Source organism: Dendrobates tinctorius, unplaced genomic scaffold, assembly GCF_039654945.1.
Source record: "Dendrobates tinctorius isolate UK_male_01 unplaced genomic scaffold, ASM3965494v1 ptg000150l, whole genome shotgun sequence".
In the NCBI taxonomy this organism is placed as follows: Eukaryota; Metazoa; Chordata; class Amphibia; order Anura; family Dendrobatidae; genus Dendrobates; species Dendrobates tinctorius.
In genome coordinates, this window is record NW_027361817.1 from 3,157,112 (window position 1) to 3,174,662 (window position 17,551).

Sequence of the window (17,551 nt, forward strand, 5' to 3'; positions counted from 1 at the left end):
AGCATAGATTTAATCACAATTTCCTACTGCAGGTCAGAAAAGGGAGATTGTTGTGAGCTCATTTTCGGGTTTGCCTCTTGCTTCTGGTGAGGGTTATGGAGCTGGCTGTGCTGACAGAGGAGTAGTGAGTTCTCTATCTGGACTCCCTCTGTTGGTGAGGGGAGGTAATGAAGCTGATCTAAATGGCAGAGACCGGCCACCTGAGGAAGAGGACTGTGATTGGACATCAGGAGTTTCTGATTGGATTTAAGGCAGCCAACTCCCTAGTTTCTTGATGGTGATTTTTCCTGACTGTGGCTCCTGGTTTCCAGTTTGGTTCCTGCCTTCCTAAAGCTAAGTTTCCTCTGCTATTGTTCATATGAGTTTTTGTCTGGTTTACTTAGTTTTTTGTGTTCAGCCAGCCCTGGCTGGGACTGGGCTGAATCCCCATTTTGTCTCTGATCAGTTGATCTCTTTTGCTCTGTCTTCAGAATATACCTGAGTGCTGATATAGTGTTTTGAAGTCTAGCGACTTCAGGGCCTTTTTCTATCAGACGTGTTGGACATTCTTTTTGGCAGTGTTTTCTGCGTGACTGCAGACAGCAGCTTTTCTTTCCTGTCCTTTCTAGTTAGCGAGGGCCCCATTGTTTGCTCAGCCTATCTTTCTACCTGTGTCTGTGTTTTCATCTTGTTTCACCGACAATACATGTTGGGGGCTGTCTATTGCTTTGGGGTCTGCTCTGGGGCAGTTTAGATTTTCCCTTTCTTTCTTTAGGCTTATTTAGTTCTCCGGCCGTGACAAGGCGTCTAGGACCACCGTAGGCACGCTCCACGGCTACTGCTAGTTGTTGTGGATAGGATCAGGGGTCTGCAATCCGCTAGTTAGCAACCTCTCTGGTTTTCTGGGCTTAGCTTGCTTTTTGTTTTTTCCTCCTCGGTGACTCATTCATAACAGAATCACCAGCCATACCGCAGATTCTAGGGTACTCAAAAGCAGGAGAGAATTGTGTAAAAAAAAAAAAAAAAAAAAAGTCAGAATTTTTTTTTCTATATATGTATATTTTCTCCTCTTTCTCTGGGGCCGTAGGAGGATTTTTTTTTTTTATTCCTTTTCTCCTTGATGGAGATTAAGCAATTGTCTGATCGTGTGGAGCAGCTCGCTGCTGAAGTGCGGGGAATTTCTGCCTATCTCACTCATTCACATGCTGTTGAACCAAGGATCCCTGCCTCTGATGTGTTTTCTGGGGATTGGTCTAAATTTTTGAATTTTAAGAATAATTGTAAATTATTTCTTGCCTTGAAGTCTAACTCATCGGGGAGCTCTGCGCAGCAGGTTAAAATTGTCATCTCCTTGCTGCGCGGCGATCCCCAGGATTCCGTGTTTTCTTTGACACCTGAAGATCCTGTTTTGACTAATGTGGATGCATTTTTTCAAGCATTGGGGTTGTTATATGATGAACCTAATACTATTGATAAAGCTGAGAGAGCCCTATTGGCATTGAACCAGGGTCAGGATCCTGCAGAGTTATACTGTCAGAAATTCCAAAAGTGGGCGGTCCTTACTACATGGAATGATAGTGCATTGGCAGCTCTCTTTCGGAAGGGCTTGTCTGAGACTTTAAAAGATACTATGGTGGGATTTCCTGTTCCCTCTGGTCTTGACGATTCTATGTCATTAGCCATTCAAGTTGATCTGCGTTTACGTGAACGCAAGACTACACGGGAGGCGCTGCCACATTTTAAACAAATGTCTGAACCTATGCAATGTGATGGAGTTTTGTCTAGGGCGCAACGTCAGGAGTTTAGAAGGCGTAATAAGCTGTGTTTTTTCTGTGGAGATGCCTCTCATGTTATTTCTGTCTGCCCTAAACGAGAGAAACGTTTTGCACACACATTTGCTGTGGGTGGTGTACAACCTAAGATTCTTTTGGCAATTACTCTGATCTGCTCCTTATCCACATTTTCCGCGAAGGCTTTTGTGGATTCAGGAGTGGCCTTGAATCTAATGGACTTGGATTTTGCTAAACGTTGTGGATTTCCTATGACACCTCTGCGGACGCCTATTCCTTTGAGGGGTATTGATGCTACTCCTTTGGCGAAGAATAAACCTCAGTTTTGGACCCAGGTGATAATGCGGGTCGCCCCAGACCACCAAGAAAATTGCAGATTTTTGGTGTTGCATAATTTACATGATACCATTGTTCTGGGTTTTCTCTGGTTGCAAATCCATAATCCGGTTTTGGATTGGAAATCTGTGTCTGTGGTGAGTTGAGCGTGTCGGTGTGCTCTTGGTGACACTCCTGTTTTCTCCACCTCTCCCCAGTCGCATGATGTTCCTGACTATTTGGCTGATTTTTATGATGTATTTAGTGAGAGAAAGTCTGCGTCTTTTGCCTCCTCATAGGAGTTATGACTGCGCAATTGAGTTGAGACCTGGGTGTAAATTTCCCAAGGGTCGACTTTTCAATTTATCTGTACCCGAACACGAGGCTATGCGATCTTATATTAAGGAGTCGTTGGAGAAGGGTCATATTAGACCATCCTCTTCGCCCTTAGGAGCTGGGTTTTTTTTCGTGGCCAAGAAGGATGGTTCATTAAGGCCTTGTATTGACTATCGTTCACGCAACAAAATTACGGTTAAATTTCAGTATCCGTTACCCCTGATTTCTGATTTATTCTCCAGAGTTAAAGGTGCTTGCTGGTTTACTAGGCTTGACCTCAGGGGGGCGTATAATCTTATTTGCATCAAGCATGGGGATGAATGGAAGACGGCGTTTAATACTCCGGAGGGACATTTTGAGTACCTGGTGATGCCTTTTGGGCTCACTAATGCCCTTTCTGTCTTCCAATCCTTCATGAATGATATTTTCCGAGACTTTGTGGATAAGTTTTTGATCATCTATCTGGATGATATTTTGATCTTTTCCATGGATTGGGATTCTCATGTGGAACATGTTCGGATTGTGTTCCGGATTTTGAGGGAGAATTCCTTGTATGTTAAGGGATCGAAGTGCCTTTTTGGTGTACAGAGGATTTCATTTTTGAGATTTATTTTGTCTCCGTCAACTATTGAAATGGACCCGGCCAAGGTACAGGCCATTTATGATTGGGTTCAACCCACTTCTTTGAAGGCTCTCCAGAAGTTTTTGGATTTTGCTAATTTTTATTGTAAATTTATAGCTAATTTTTCTGGTATTGCTAAACCACTGACTGATTTAACTAAGAAGGGTGCTGATGTGCTGAATTGGTCTTCAGAGGCTGTTTCGGCCTTTCAGGAGCTGAAGCGGAGGTTCACTTCTGCTCCGGTTTTGCGGCAACCTGATGTCTCGCTTCCTTTTCAGGTGGAGGTAGATGCTTCAGAGATTGGTGCAGGAGCTGTTTTGTCCCAAAAAGATCCAGTGACGTATAAAATGAATCCCTGTGCCTTCTTTTCCCGAAAGTTCTCCCCATCTGAACGCAGCTATGATGTGGGGAATCGGGAATTGTTAGCCATGAAATGGGCATTTGAGGAGTGGAGACATTGGTTAGAGTGAGCTAGACATCAAGTTGTGGTCCTCACTGACCACAAGAATTTGATTTACCTTGAGTCGGCCAAACGCTTGAATCCTAGACAGGCTAGGTGGGCCTTGTTTTTTACGCGTTTTGATTTTGTGGTCTCCTTTCTTCCAGACACTAAGAATGTTAAGGCAGACTCCCTTTCTAGGAGTTTCTTTGCTGATTCTCCTATTGTGACCAAGCCTACTACCATCCTAGGTGAGGGGGTAGTTCTTTCTGCCATCTCGCCTAATTTGAGACGTGCTGTGGAAGAATTCCAGGAGGACAAACCTGAGCATTGTCCTATGGGAAAATTGTATGTTCCTGACCAGTGGAGGAAGAGAGTGATGTCTAAAGTTCATTGCTCCGCATTGGCTGGTCATCCAGGTATTTTTGGTACCAGAGTTTTGGTGAGTCGGTCTTTTTGGTGGCCCGCCTTATCTTGTGATGTCAGGAATTTTGTGCAGTCCTGTGGGACTTGTTCCCGGTCTAAACCCTGTTCTCGCTCTAGTGGGTTGTTGATGCTCTTGCCGGTGCCTAAGAGGCCATGGACCCATATTTCAGTGGATTTTATTTCTGATCTTCTCTCAGAGAATGACTGTTATTTGGGTGATTTGTGATAAATTCTCTAAGATGGCCCATCTTGTACCACTCCCAAAGTTGCCATCTTCCTCAGAGTTGGTACCCTTGTTTTTACAACAGGTAGTTCGCTTGCACGGGATTCCTGAGAACATTGTATCGGACAGAGGAGTTCAGTTTGTTTCCAGATTCTGGAAAGCCTTTTGTTCCAAGCTGGGAATTCAGTTGTCCATCTCCTCTGCGTTTCACCCTCAGATCAATGGGCAGACGGAGAGAACAAACCAGACTTTGGAGTCCTATTTGAGATGTTTTATATCTGCTGATCAGGATGATTGGATTTCATTTTTGCCCTTGGCCGAATTCGCTTTAAATAATAGAGCTAGTTCTGCCACCTTGATGTCGTCCTTTTTCTGTAACTTTGGGTTTCATCCTCGATTTTCTTCAGGGCAAGTGGAATCTTCAGCCTGCCCAGGTGTTGACACTGTGGTAGAGAGAATGCAGCAGATTTGGGACCAAATAGTGGATAAGTTGTCTCTCTCCCAGAAAAAGGTCCAGCAGTTTTCTAACCGGCATAGGACCATTGGTCCCCGGTTTAAAGTGGGTGATATGGTTTGGTTGTCATCAAAGAATATCTCTATGAAGGTGGCTTCTCCAAAGTTCAAGCCAAGATTTATTGGACCTTACAAGATTTTGGAGATTCTTAATCCGGTTTCTTTTCGATTGGCTCTTCCTGTTACGTTTAAGATCCATAACGTGTTTCATAAGTCGCTGTTGAAGAGATATGTTCAGCCAGTAGTTCCTATGGCTGCACCTCCTGACCCTGTATTGGTTGAAGGTAATGTGGAATATGAGGTAGAGAAAATACTGGATTCTCTTCTGGCTAGACGGAGACTCCAGTATTTGGTCAAGTGGAAGGGTTATGGCCAGGAGGACAATTCTTGGCTCTCTGCCTCTGATATTCATGCCGATAGATTGGTTCGTGCTTTTCATCGGGCCCATCCTGATCGGCCCGGTGGCGTGGATGAGGGTTCGGTGACCCCTCCTCAAGGGGGGGTACTGTTGTGAGCTCATTTTCGGTTTTGCCTCTTGCTTCTGGTGAGGGTTATGGAGCTGGCTGTGCTGACAGAGGAGTAGTGAGTTCTCTATCTGGACTCCCTCTGTTGGTGAAGGGAGGTAAATGAAGCTGATCTAAATGGCAGAGACCGGCCACCTGAGGAAGAGGACTGCGATTGGACATCAGGAGTTTCTGATTGGATTTAAGGCAGCCGACTCCCTAGTTTCTTGCTGGTGACTTTTCCTAACTGTGGTTCCTTGTTTCCAGTTTGGTTCCTGCCTTCCTAAAGCTAAGTTTTCTCTGCTATTGTTCATATGAGTTTTTGTCTGGTTTACTTAGTTTTTGTGTTCAGCCAGCCCTGGCTGGGACTGGGCTGAATCCCCATTTTGTCTCTGATCAGTTGATCTCTTTTGCTCTGTCTTCAGAATACACCTGCGTGCTGATATAGTGTATTGAAGTCTAGCGACTTCAGGGCCTTTTTCTATCAGAAGTGTTGGACATTCTTTTTGGCAGGGTTTTTTGCGTGATTGCAGACAGCAGCTTTTCTTTCCTGTCCTTTCTAGTTAGCGAGGGCCCTATCGTTTGCTCAGCCTATCTTTCTACCTGTGTCTGTGTTTTCATCTTGTTTCAATGACAATACATGTTGGGGGCTGTCTATTGCTTTGGGGTCTGCTCTGGGGCAGTTTAGATTTTCCCTTTCTTTCTTTAGGCTTATTTAGTTCTCCAGCCGTGACGAGGCGCCTAGGACCACCGTAGGCACGCTCCACGGCTACTGCTAGTTGTTGTGAATAGGATCAGGGGTCTGCAATCTGCTAGTTACCAACCTCTCCGGTTTTCTGGGCTTAGCTTGCTTTTTGTTTTTTCCTCCTCAATGACTCACTCATAACAGGAGATGCCTTATAAATTCTGGCCAGCAGAGGGGGTTGGTGAGTCAGCTACAAATCAGCTGAGGGGGTTGTCATGGAAACGAAGCAGCTGTGAGGAGAAATAATGACAGTTAAACGTGAGGACGTGAGGTAAAGTGATCTTTCTGGAAGATCCTGTCAGATGAAGACAGGGAGCTAATCTGAGAGGAGCTCGATAGGCAGAGCTGATCTGTGAAAAGGGAAAGGACAAGAGCAGAGACTGAGAGACTCTAGGGAAGCTAAAATACTGCATATAGCAGACCCCTGAGTGAAGCGCTCATAAAGAGAAAAGGGACATCAGAGTCCAAGGCTGACAGGAGTTGTACGCCCTGATAACCGAATCTGAAAGTACAGGGCATTGTAAATTCCTGAGCGACATTGATCACCTGAGGGCACTGCAGTGGATAAGGAGCCCAGGGCTGACGATGAAGAGAACGGTACCCGTGGAATAGGCTCACGCTGACAGCCGTACAAATAGAGGGTCGCAGCATAGTTATATACAGCGGAGACCCACACACAAAGCGCAGAAAGGAAGGTCCTAAATCCCCACCTGGCAAGGTGGATCCCCTGAATGCCTCCAGGCGAGCTGGACTCATTCCATCACCTGTATGTGGTACTCCGGACTGCAACCTATTACCAGTAAAAGGTAAAGAAACTGCACCTCTCTGTGTCTTTCTCTCATTTATCTGCACCCCAAAGTTTACAGCCATTTTTACTATTTAACATCTTTGCCCTGGGACTACAGCCCTACCTGTGGAGGGCTACAACATCATAGCTGCGCCCAACATCCATCTCAGAGAAGCAACACCGCAGCGCTGGTCACCTCTGACCAGATTACCACAGGTGGCGTCACGTATTTCACCATCTATAAACATTATCTTTATTTTTACCACAAAAATACCACACAACTTTCCCCTATTTTATTATTGAACACCTCCGGGCCACAGATCGGGTCTCAGCCGCCGTGACCCCGTCCCCCATGGAAGTCGAGGGGCCCGGTACCGAGTACCCCCAGGCCCCACGGGGCGCTCCAGCCTCTGTCGGGATTCTTGTGGAAATACAATTTTCAGGGATTCCAACATAGTGCTTAAAAGGAACCTGTGGCAGGATTGTGCACAGTAACCTACAGACAGTATCAGGTTGGCACTGTTATACTGATTAAAATAATACCTGGGGTGAAGAAATCCGTCTTGAGGTTGTTGTTTTATCTTTTTTTGTAGTTTTCAGTTAATGAGATTCTGGAGCTCCGGGGCAGGGCTGTGGGGTGAGGGGCTGTGGAGGGGCTTTATATGGTGCTCAACTTTTATATTTATCCTTATGGCTTCTGACAGATCACTGATCCTTCAGTAAATTGCCCCCTATTTTACATCCTGCATGTACTATGGTGGGTTTAGAAAAAAAAAAAATTACCTGCGCCTGCACAGTATCATGTACAGCATTATGCCTAGAATATTGTCCGGTAAAAAAAAAATACATTCATGAAAATGGCACTGACATTTTACTGCAGTCAAAATTTTTTTGTCTCTAGTAAAAGTGCTGGCGCAGTAGCATCACTGGCTCCATTTTGATGAAGGTATTTTTTTTACCAGGCATAATGCTATATGTGATACTGTGCAGGTGCCGTCGCCTGTGCTATTTTGCTTTTTTTCTAAACCCACCATAGTATATGCAGTATGTAAAATAGGGTGCATGTTAGTGAGGGATCAGTGACCTGTCATAAGCCCATATTGATGAATACCTAAGCAGAGCACCACATGAAGACCCCCCACAGGCCGCCCCGAAGCACGAGAAAATCATTAACTGAAAACTGAAAATAAAGATTACACAACAACCACAAGAAGGATTTCATCAACCAAGGTATCATTGTAATCAGTATAACGGTGCCGACCTGACACTGTCAGTAGGTTACTGTGCACAATCCTGCTGACAGGTTTATTTTAAAGGACAGGACTGTATTAATATTCACTTTTAGAAAATATTTAGATGCATCAAAAATTTTTCACTGCAGATTTTACCTTTTCTACAGTATCACTCTTTACACTATTAAAAAATAAGAAAAACACTTTGATATTTAGGATATGATATCTGTGTAGGATACCGTAACATCCATATTGACTCTTTTAGTTTCATGTGAAAGAGTTTTCTGCAAGTGCTTAATCGGAGTCTCAGAGGGTACGACAATGGACTGTTCCATGCAGGAAGTATAACACTGCAGTACATGCCGACATCCAATCAAAGGCTGGCAGCTGACATCTGCATGCCGTCTGACACGCCCACCAGGGCCGTGCGGTACTTGGAAACGGGTCAGACAGTTCTTTGGGGAAGTCACGGGGCCGTGATCCAACTCCGTGACCCTGGCTGTGCTGTAAAATGAGGGAATATGTATTTGGGATTTAACGTGACGCCACCTGTGGTGTTCGGCAATGGATGGCCGACGCAGCTAAAGGAGACTGCTGGTGACGCAGCTGGGATGGTTCTGCTCCCCACAGGTGGAGCTGGGCCTCAGGGCTAACGGTTCTGTTTGTGTCAGGCTTCGTGTACCTTGTGGTGCAGGACTCAGGGCGCAAGAGATCACTGGAGGACACAAGGGCTGTAGTTTCCTTTTCCTTTACTTGATGGTTGATAGTACAGACCGGGACACTGGTAACAGATCGTAATGGAATGCCCGGCAGCCTGGAAGCAATTTTGGATACACCTGGCCAGGTAGGTACGGAGGCCTTCCTTCTGCACAGTCCTCCCTTTTTTTCCTTGCTGCATAACAGCTTGTCCTCCTGCTTCTAACTGTCTCTCTCTGTTTAAAAAACAAACCATTGCCCGCATGGCAGGCAGCTTAAGCCTATCACAGGTGCCCTCCTTTGTGTCGGCTCCAGGCTTTGGTATGCGGCTGTGCCGCCGGGTATTATAGCGGGCCAGTAGACCTGCAGTCCCCAGCCCTCTGGATTTAGCTGCCGGGACATCAGTACGAGCTCAACCACGGACTCCGATATCCGGTTCCTAGTGCTCAGTTCTGGGGCGAGTTTATTCACAGCTCCACTCCCCAGGTTCTGCTCGACTTCTCTCCTGCTGACACCTGGCAAGGGGACACCTCCTTGCTTCCAGGCATGACATTACTCCCTGTGAGGGAGGCAATGCCACTGTGGCAACCGGACTTCTGGGGTGCCACACGTCAAGGGTGGTGAGTCACGTCACTACCATGCGCCGTCCTTGACAAGCAAGCCGATAGCAGCTGCAGGCTATAGAAGAGCAGGTCAAACATCATGGGAGTGGAGGAAGGTAAGGGAAGGTAAGAAGAATCCCTTATTTTTTAATGTGTTGGAAAATAGTCAGAATGAACTAGGAAAGGGTTCAAGATGGGGGACAGTTTACAAGTAAAGGCCCCAGGATTGAGGACATTATACCAGAAAGGGGTCCAGAATGGGGGATATTATAGCAGGAAGGGGCCCAGGATGGTGGCCATTATACCAGGATGGTGGGGCATTACACCAGGGTGGGGCCAAGGATGAAGGTCATTATAGCACAATGGAGGGCGTTACACCAGGTGGGGCCCAGGATGGTTGTCATTATACCAGGAAGGGGCTCAGGATGAAGGACATTTTTATAGGATGGGGGACATTATACCAGGAAGCGGTTCAAGATCGAGAACATTATGACAGGAAGAGGCCAAGGAAAGTGGACATTATAATAAAAAAGGAACAATGGATGAGGGATATTATATTTGAAAGGGGCCAAAGATGGCTGATATTATGACAGAGTATGAATCAGGATGGGGGATATTATTACAGAAAGCTGCAAGACCGGGGATATTATTACATTTCAATGCAACATTCCAAGAGGTAAAGGTAAATCTTTGTTGTTCTGAACAAAGCCCCAAACCCCCGTGGTGACGCAAGGATTGAGATATGCTTTGTATTATGGTCCAGTCTGGAGTTTATTTTCTGCTGTCTTCACTCTGGACTGGTCATGAGGGGGTTAATCTCCTTAGCCTCATTCTGGAGCTAGCTGGGCTATTCAGTCTCTCACAGCCTGCTGACCAGTGTTAGTGATAGCTCAAGCTTCCAGTTTAGAGCCTCTGACCCTTGTACCTTGGTGATCCTCCTGCCTCTGACTAGTATCCACGTGTATGACCCGGACTGATCTCTGACCCCGTCTTTTGGTATTCGTCTCTGCTCCTACGTTAACTCTCTGGCATTTGACTTTGCGGCTTGTACCCCGACCACTTATTTCGCCTCACGTTTCTGGACCCTGTGCTCATGTTTTGGCTTTCTGACCCTCGGCTTGGTATTTTGACTACTTGTATTGCTGCTCCTTCTGGTACGTATGCTCCTGCTAGTTTCTGACTCGGTTCGTCTGACCATTCTCTCTCGTTACCTGTCACACCTGTGCTATTGCTCAGTGTTTGCTACTCTTAGTGTGTAACCTCTCTTCCCTCACCAGCTCCCCCTGCTGGAGGTTTCACTACATTTTGTACTGTAGTGAAGTAGTGTCAGCAGATTCTGGGATGCTGTGTTCTTGTTCTCATCAGTGCTGGCAATACATAAACTAGTAAACCAGAGGATTGTACGGAGGGAGCTTTCACCGCACAACGTAAGGCAACTTATATCATTGTTTTATGCATCTCTGGAAATTAAACCTTCTCTGGCTCCCTAATCTACTTAATCGCTGACTAAAATACAAAGGGTGCAGTGTTTAGAAATGTTCCTGTTGGGTTAGACCCCCACCCCTCCCCATGTGCTGACACAGAGGACATTCTTGTTCTAGTACTTTTGGGAAAATTTGGTCATTTTAAATGTCCAGATGTGAATATGTCTGAGTTCAGTCTAGAACGAGCGCTGGTGAGAAGGGGGAGGGCGAAAATCTTGGCTTATTTGTGGGTTGTTTTTTTTTTGCTTTAAGCACCTCCGCCCACACAAGGAAGTGGCTGCATTACTCAGAGAGGAAAAGAGAAGTTTTGCGAAACTTTAACCGACTTTATACTTTCTTCTCCATCTGAATCTCCAGTCACCGGACAGCACAAGTGTCATAGGTAGGTGCAAGTATTCTCCAACTATCCATAGATGCCAAATTATTAGATTCTGTAACTATGTGATCTAGTTATAGAGAATATTAAGCAGTTTTTTTTTTACAAGCCCATAGTTTGGTAGTGCAGGCATCAGCCTTCCTGAGTCTCATAGGACTTCTGCTCCCTCTTGATCAGCACTATAGACACCACCCGCTAGAACAATGATCATATGGAAGGATCGCTGACCGATGTGTCCAAATCATCTGATTGCCAGCAACTTGGAGTCTTGTGCAAGCCTTCCATCCAATCCCTGCATATTTATTTATTTTTTTTAAATCTACTGTATTATAATAATTGAAACAATGAAGAAAAAGAAGAGTGCCGGACAAAGGGATCACCTAATAAATGAATATTTATTGAACTATGAGCAAAGAGAAACAATTAAAAACACTAAAAAGCCTAAATGGCCATGCCTATGTCATTGGACAGGTCCATTTTTGAGCTATATTCCACCCTATCCAATCACATATAACGCAGGTTATCAAAGATAAAAAACAGCATTAATTGTATCTGTATAACAATGATAGGAATGCATAGGTGGATAGAGGCAGCAATAGCAGAAATAACTTATCAAACGTAGAAATAAATGACATACTATATACTAGCAACCCGTTCCATGGACATACGGATAAGCAATCAATAACAGAAAGGCAGGAAAATATGCCACAGTAACGGTCAGTGAAAATGGATAAGTTTAATAATCCAAATGTCACCAAAAAGCCCCAAATAAAGCTATGACCTACCTCCGAAGACATGAATGCACAGCAATATGTACAATAACGGTTGGCAGTATATCTGCGCTGCAGCATAATAGCTACAAACGACTGGAGTGAGTGCATGATGGCAACAATGTGGGGACAGATGTGTAATAAAGACCAATAATGTATACTGCCAACACAAAATGGAAAAGTACAGACAAGAGAAAAGGCACTCTGATAAAACCTGTGCAGTTGTGGTAAGAATTGGGGAATAAAGACCACGCGTATCGCCTCCCAAAGTTTGGCTTCCTCAGGGGTTTGGGTGTGTTGATTAATTAACTTACTAATATCATTCATTCATTCGTTAAAGCTGCATTTATGACCTATTTTCACTACTGGTCCCAAGTTCCGACATATGACAGAGCTTTCTACCCATTCACTAGCCACTTGTGTCAGCACATGGCCATTGATGCTCTGGAGGACACAGACAGAAGATGGCCCCTGTACAAGAACAATACAGTATATGGGCCCTCTGCTCACCAATAGCTCATCATAATGCACAATTTCACGTTTTGGATGTGGAAATGGGCCCTCTTACCTCCTAGAACCCTGTGCGGTTGCACCAATGATATGTCTGCTCCAGCACTGATGTATATAAAGGGGGCTGGCTGACTAGTTCATTTCAATAACTAAGGCAGCCCCCATCTTTGACTCTGAATCAGCTAAATAGAAGAGGCTGACTTTTTTTCTACATACACATCATGGGTCACGTCAACACAGAGAGAGTAGAAGAAGCTTTCATCTGTAACTGAATTAAAGCCAAATTTAAGCTTTATTTTAAATAATGTACATTAGTGAGTCCAATTTATTAAAGGTGTTGTCTGGTCTAAAACTAAAAGTCTTCAGTCGCTCAATGAACTGCAGACTTGTGAATCCTCACATCACGCACTGCACACTGTGAGGATTCTCCGGTGTCCGTGCCAGAGACAGTGGTCATGTGACTGCAAGTATGCAATATGCATACTATCGGCCACAATCCGACTAGACAGTTTCCAGCCTTGTTGAATACACTTGCATTAAGCGAGGTCATGCCCATCTAGTCTGATTGTGGACGGGATTATGCATATCACATACTTGCGGTCACATGACTGCTGGTTCCGGCACCGACATTGGAGAATCCTCACGTTGTGCAGTGTGCGTGATGTGAGGATTCATAAGTCTTCAGTAAAATAGCGTGACTACAGGCTTTTAGTTTTAGGCCGGACAACTCCTTTAAGTTTGAACAAAGTCCAAACCACTTTTTATTTTTGGCAAGGCAACCCCTTTTTGTTTTTTTTAAGTTTGCATTTCTTTAAAATGCATAATGTAAATATATAGTTATAATTTGAATACAACAAAATACAGGGAAATTGGTAAAAGCTATTCTGTAATACGGTGCTATCATACTCAGCTAGCTCAGATCATGGACATTGTTGCTCACGATCCCTTGTGCTGAACAACAATTGTGCAGTTATAACTGTCTGCCGGCTTCTGGGTTAAAAAGAGAAAGGAATTTGGTTGCCAGTATTATCAGCCACATATATGCCAAGTTGTTTTCTTAAATGTGGTTAAGAATGATGAGGTGTGGTGTGGTTGCTTCCAAAAGTGTATTATTACTTGACTTTTTTTGCATTTAATGCACAGAATATATTCATCCATATATATACTCATATGTGCAAAAAATATGTATAGTTATACTGTATATTCCTCAACACTGAAATTGCAGCAACATGAAGGAAACGTTGGGTAATTATGACAATGACAAGATTGATAGATATTTTAATGATACGCAAAATAAAATGGAAACAAAGACACTATCACCGATCAATGAGGTTTTTAATGGTGAGGAATATTCTGCCACTATGAATGCACTTGGACAGCAAGTCATCAAGATCCACTGCTGGCAGCTCCCTTTGCAATTGCTGACCAATGATGTCCCAGATGTGCTCAATGGGAGACGAGTCTAGAAACGTTGTGGGACATGGTAGCTAGCACATTTAGTCAACGCTCATTACTCATGGCAACATGATCAACATCCAGCCTGGCGTTGTCATGATGAAAAAAGGCTCTCTTTGGGACACTTTGGAGAAATGGCTGTACCACTGGTACCACAATCAAATTGAGGTGTAATTGTACCTGGAATGATGACTAGAGGGGTCTGGCTGCAGTACATTATGCCATCCCACATCATCATTCTGGAGTAGCACAGGTGTGACATTTCCTTATGATGGCCTCTTCATAATGTTTCACCCATGGTTTCATCAGATTTGAAGAATGGTGCCTAATGATCCATTCTGTTCTCCAAGTGAAATTTGATGTCACATACCATGCCTAAGGTGTCAAACACTGTCTATGGAAACAATCAGAAGACATTTGCATGACATTGGGCTACGAGCCAGACGTCCAACTACAGGGGTCAAAGTGACTTCATGCCACCACCCTCAAAGGTTTTCATGGCGCAGAAGAAGACCATAATTGAGGCTGGAGTGGAGATCTGTCCTCTTCAGAGATGAGCAGGCTTTTACCTTGGATGCTATGAGACCCTCACCAGTGTCAACATGACTACGCCAGGCTGTATACTGCTCATTCTGCTGCGGTCATGCATGGCTTAAACGTGCCAGCAGTGGATCTTGATGATTTGTGTGACCAAGTGCATTCAGTGTGGCAGAAGATTCCTCAGGCAACTATTAATAATCTCATTGATAGCAGCCAAGGTGAGTAAGTGCAGGAAATCTGCATGTGGCGCTCATACTTGACACTGAATAAATTGACATGTTTAGAAAATTCTGTTTACATTTTTTTCATCATTTGCATATCATTAACATGTCTGTCTATTCTGTGATAATAATTTCATAGCTTTTCTTTCTTGATGTTATAATTTCAATGTTGAGTCTGGAGACACTGCATTTATGGCCACTGTCGGGTGCATACAGAGTGCTTAGGAGGTGTACACCAAGTGCTGGCCACCGACAGGATGGATGTGCAGTCTGCTATTGGGTCACCCTCATCCCAGGGCTGTGGGGTACTCGGTACCGGGCTGGTGTCAGTGGGATGTGTCACGGCAGCTGTGACCCGGTCCGTGGCCCTTGGCGCCCAAATCAATGGTGGTTTGTGATATAGTTTATGTGATAGTTCGTGACGCCACCTGTGGTGTTTGGCATGCAAGATGTTAAGCCATCGCTGCATGCAGATCCTCTGGGGCTGATGTTGTGATGCAGCATAGATGGTGTAGCTCCCCACAGGTGAAGCTGTAACCCCAGGGCAGTATATAGGCGCAGGAGGTGTGAGGAATGTTGGTACCCAGATGTAGCGGTGCTGACGGTGTTGGCGCACAAATGACTGGAAGACACCAGGGCTTGCAGTTCCAAAGCTTTACTCACAGTTCGTGGTACACACTGGTGCCTGCCTCCGTGCCGTGTCCTCCGGGGTAGAGACTCAATCAACCTCCCAGGCAAGTCTGGTTTCTCCTCTCCAGCACTCTGCCAACATGTACCTTTCCTGAACGACTCCACTATTGCGCCTTTTGGTGTGAAGAGCTCCAGTACCGTGGTACTCTGAAGTTCCTCCTGTCAGATGTTCCTAACAACTCTACTTGTATGACAGACAGCTGTAGCCTCTCTCGGGGACTCCCTTCTCCGGAGTCCTGGCTCTCTATTCAGTTGCTGTTGTGCCCCAAGTCTTAGATGGGAGTAGTGCATTTACAGCCAACTACTCCACCGGTGTCTGCTGCAGAATCATAAGTGTCCATACAACCTCAGGGACCGGGCCCCGGCCTTGCGCTGAGAACCTATAGGCAGGGTTCCTCTTCCAACCCACAACTCCTCTCTGTTCTCCAACTCCTTCTTTCCGTACTGTTCCTTCTCTCTCTTATGGAAGCTTAGGTTGCAGTTCTACGTCTTTCTGCTTCTGTTCCTTTCCCGTGCCAGCTGGCTCAGGTCACTGAGGCAGCTGCAGCACTCCTTCCTCCATTCCTTCTTCCAGGGATCCCCACTCCTCCCAAGTGGCTTCCTTCCTCTCTGACCCTCTGGCAGACTGAACCTCCAGACTGATCTGACCCCCAATTCTAAACGTTCCCACTCTTTTATATAAACTCCACCCACCTCCCAGCACATCTCGTGTTACGAAGCAAGGAACCACGAAAGGTGCTCTGCTACCCTCTAAGCATGAAGCCACAATGTGGTCAGTGCTGAACTATCCTGTGTGTGGGATGCAGGTGTTAGAGTGTGGAAAGGAGTTCCCAACTTACCTAGGTGGTGGGGCACTACACCTTAGGAGAAGATGCAGTACCTCTGTAGGGACTGAGCCTCAGGGGCGCCACACTATGCTTTCCTATGACTGTATGTGGACGTTTACCTGCCAGATGGAGCACACTTTTGGCCACTTTCTTGTCAATGACGGCTGATGGGAATATGAAAGTATAATTTGGGGAAAGCTCCCAGTGTACAGTGTACCTTAGGCCACTTGCACAGACTTATTGAGCTTTTAGCCTCACTTCTCACAGCTTTGTGAAGGAAGTGAACAGTTTTTTCTGATTATCAGCGTTTTAGCCTCATGAGGTAATCATGTTGTTGGTTAACTCTTAAAGGGAATCTGTCATTTGATTCAGGCTGCCCAAATCACAGCATGAATCTGAGCCTGGCTGTGTGATTGTAACCAGGTATATTATTCAGTGAATGCTGTGGCATCTCCGAGAAGATATAGTTAGAAGATCTGGCCAGAGACAATAGCTGTAGATGAGACTAGTGCTGCTCTGCCCTGCGCTTTACCCACTGCAGCTTGCGGTGATTGACAGATATAACTATATTTTCTCTGAAACGCAATAATGCAGCCAGGATATGATTCATGCTGCCCGTGTTTTGGACAACATTAATTATGCGACAGGTTCCCTTTAATGCGTAAAATAATATGGTTTGGTTAAAAAAACATAAAATTGCGTTTACTAAAATGAACACATAAATACTTCTAATTCATGCTGCCCCAAAGAGAAAATGAACCCCTTTCTGACATGTGGTATAATAGTAACGCCCATGTCGGACTCCCCCTGTTTGGTGCAGGCTCCGGCGATGAACCCACACCTTTCCATGCACTTGACAGCTGATTAATACAGCTGACATGTGCCCACAACAGCCGCGTGTGTAATCACGATCCACCCGTGGCTGTTAAATGCCGTTGTAAATCTCTGACAGCAGGAAGCGCGTAGCTAATCCCGCCCATTGCTGACCCCATCATATGACCGCGGGTCACCGATTGGTCAGCATGACAACCAGAGGTCTGCAACAGACCTTTATGTTTGTCATTGAGAGATTGCTATGAGCGCCGCCCTATGGTCGGCGCTCATACCAAGTGAGCATTTCTGTTACACACAGGCGACCTGATCATCTCCTGTGTGTAGCAGAGGCGATGAAAGAATTGTAGCTTCTTGTGTCCCAAGGAGACTATTGAAGCATGAAAAAAGTAAAAAAAATCAAATCACCCCCCTCTCGCCCCACTCAAAATAAAACAATAAAAAAAAATCAAACATACACATATTTGGTATTGCCGCATTCAGAATCACCTGCTCTATCAATGTAAAAAAAAGAATTAAACGGAGTAGCGAGAAAAAAATTAAAAATGACAGAATTACATTTTTTTTGGTCACCGCTACATTGCAATAACGGGTGATCAAAAGATCATATCTGCACCAACATGGATGGTATCAATAAAA

At 45.0% G+C, this 17,551-nt stretch overlaps 1 protein-coding gene across 1 annotated transcript in view; it reads left to right on the plus strand.

Annotated features, from left to right (window-relative positions):
* Positions 1-10,925: 10,925 nt before the first annotated feature.
* The window catches only part of ARPC1B (actin related protein 2/3 complex subunit 1B), a 102,663-nt gene continuing 96,037 nt past the window's right edge, over positions 10,926-17,551 (plus strand). The window contains exon 1 of the mRNA XM_073546678.1: positions 10,926-11,074. The gene's annotated coding sequence lies outside the window, so the exon portion shown is untranslated. The remainder of the gene's footprint in view (positions 11,075-17,551) is intronic.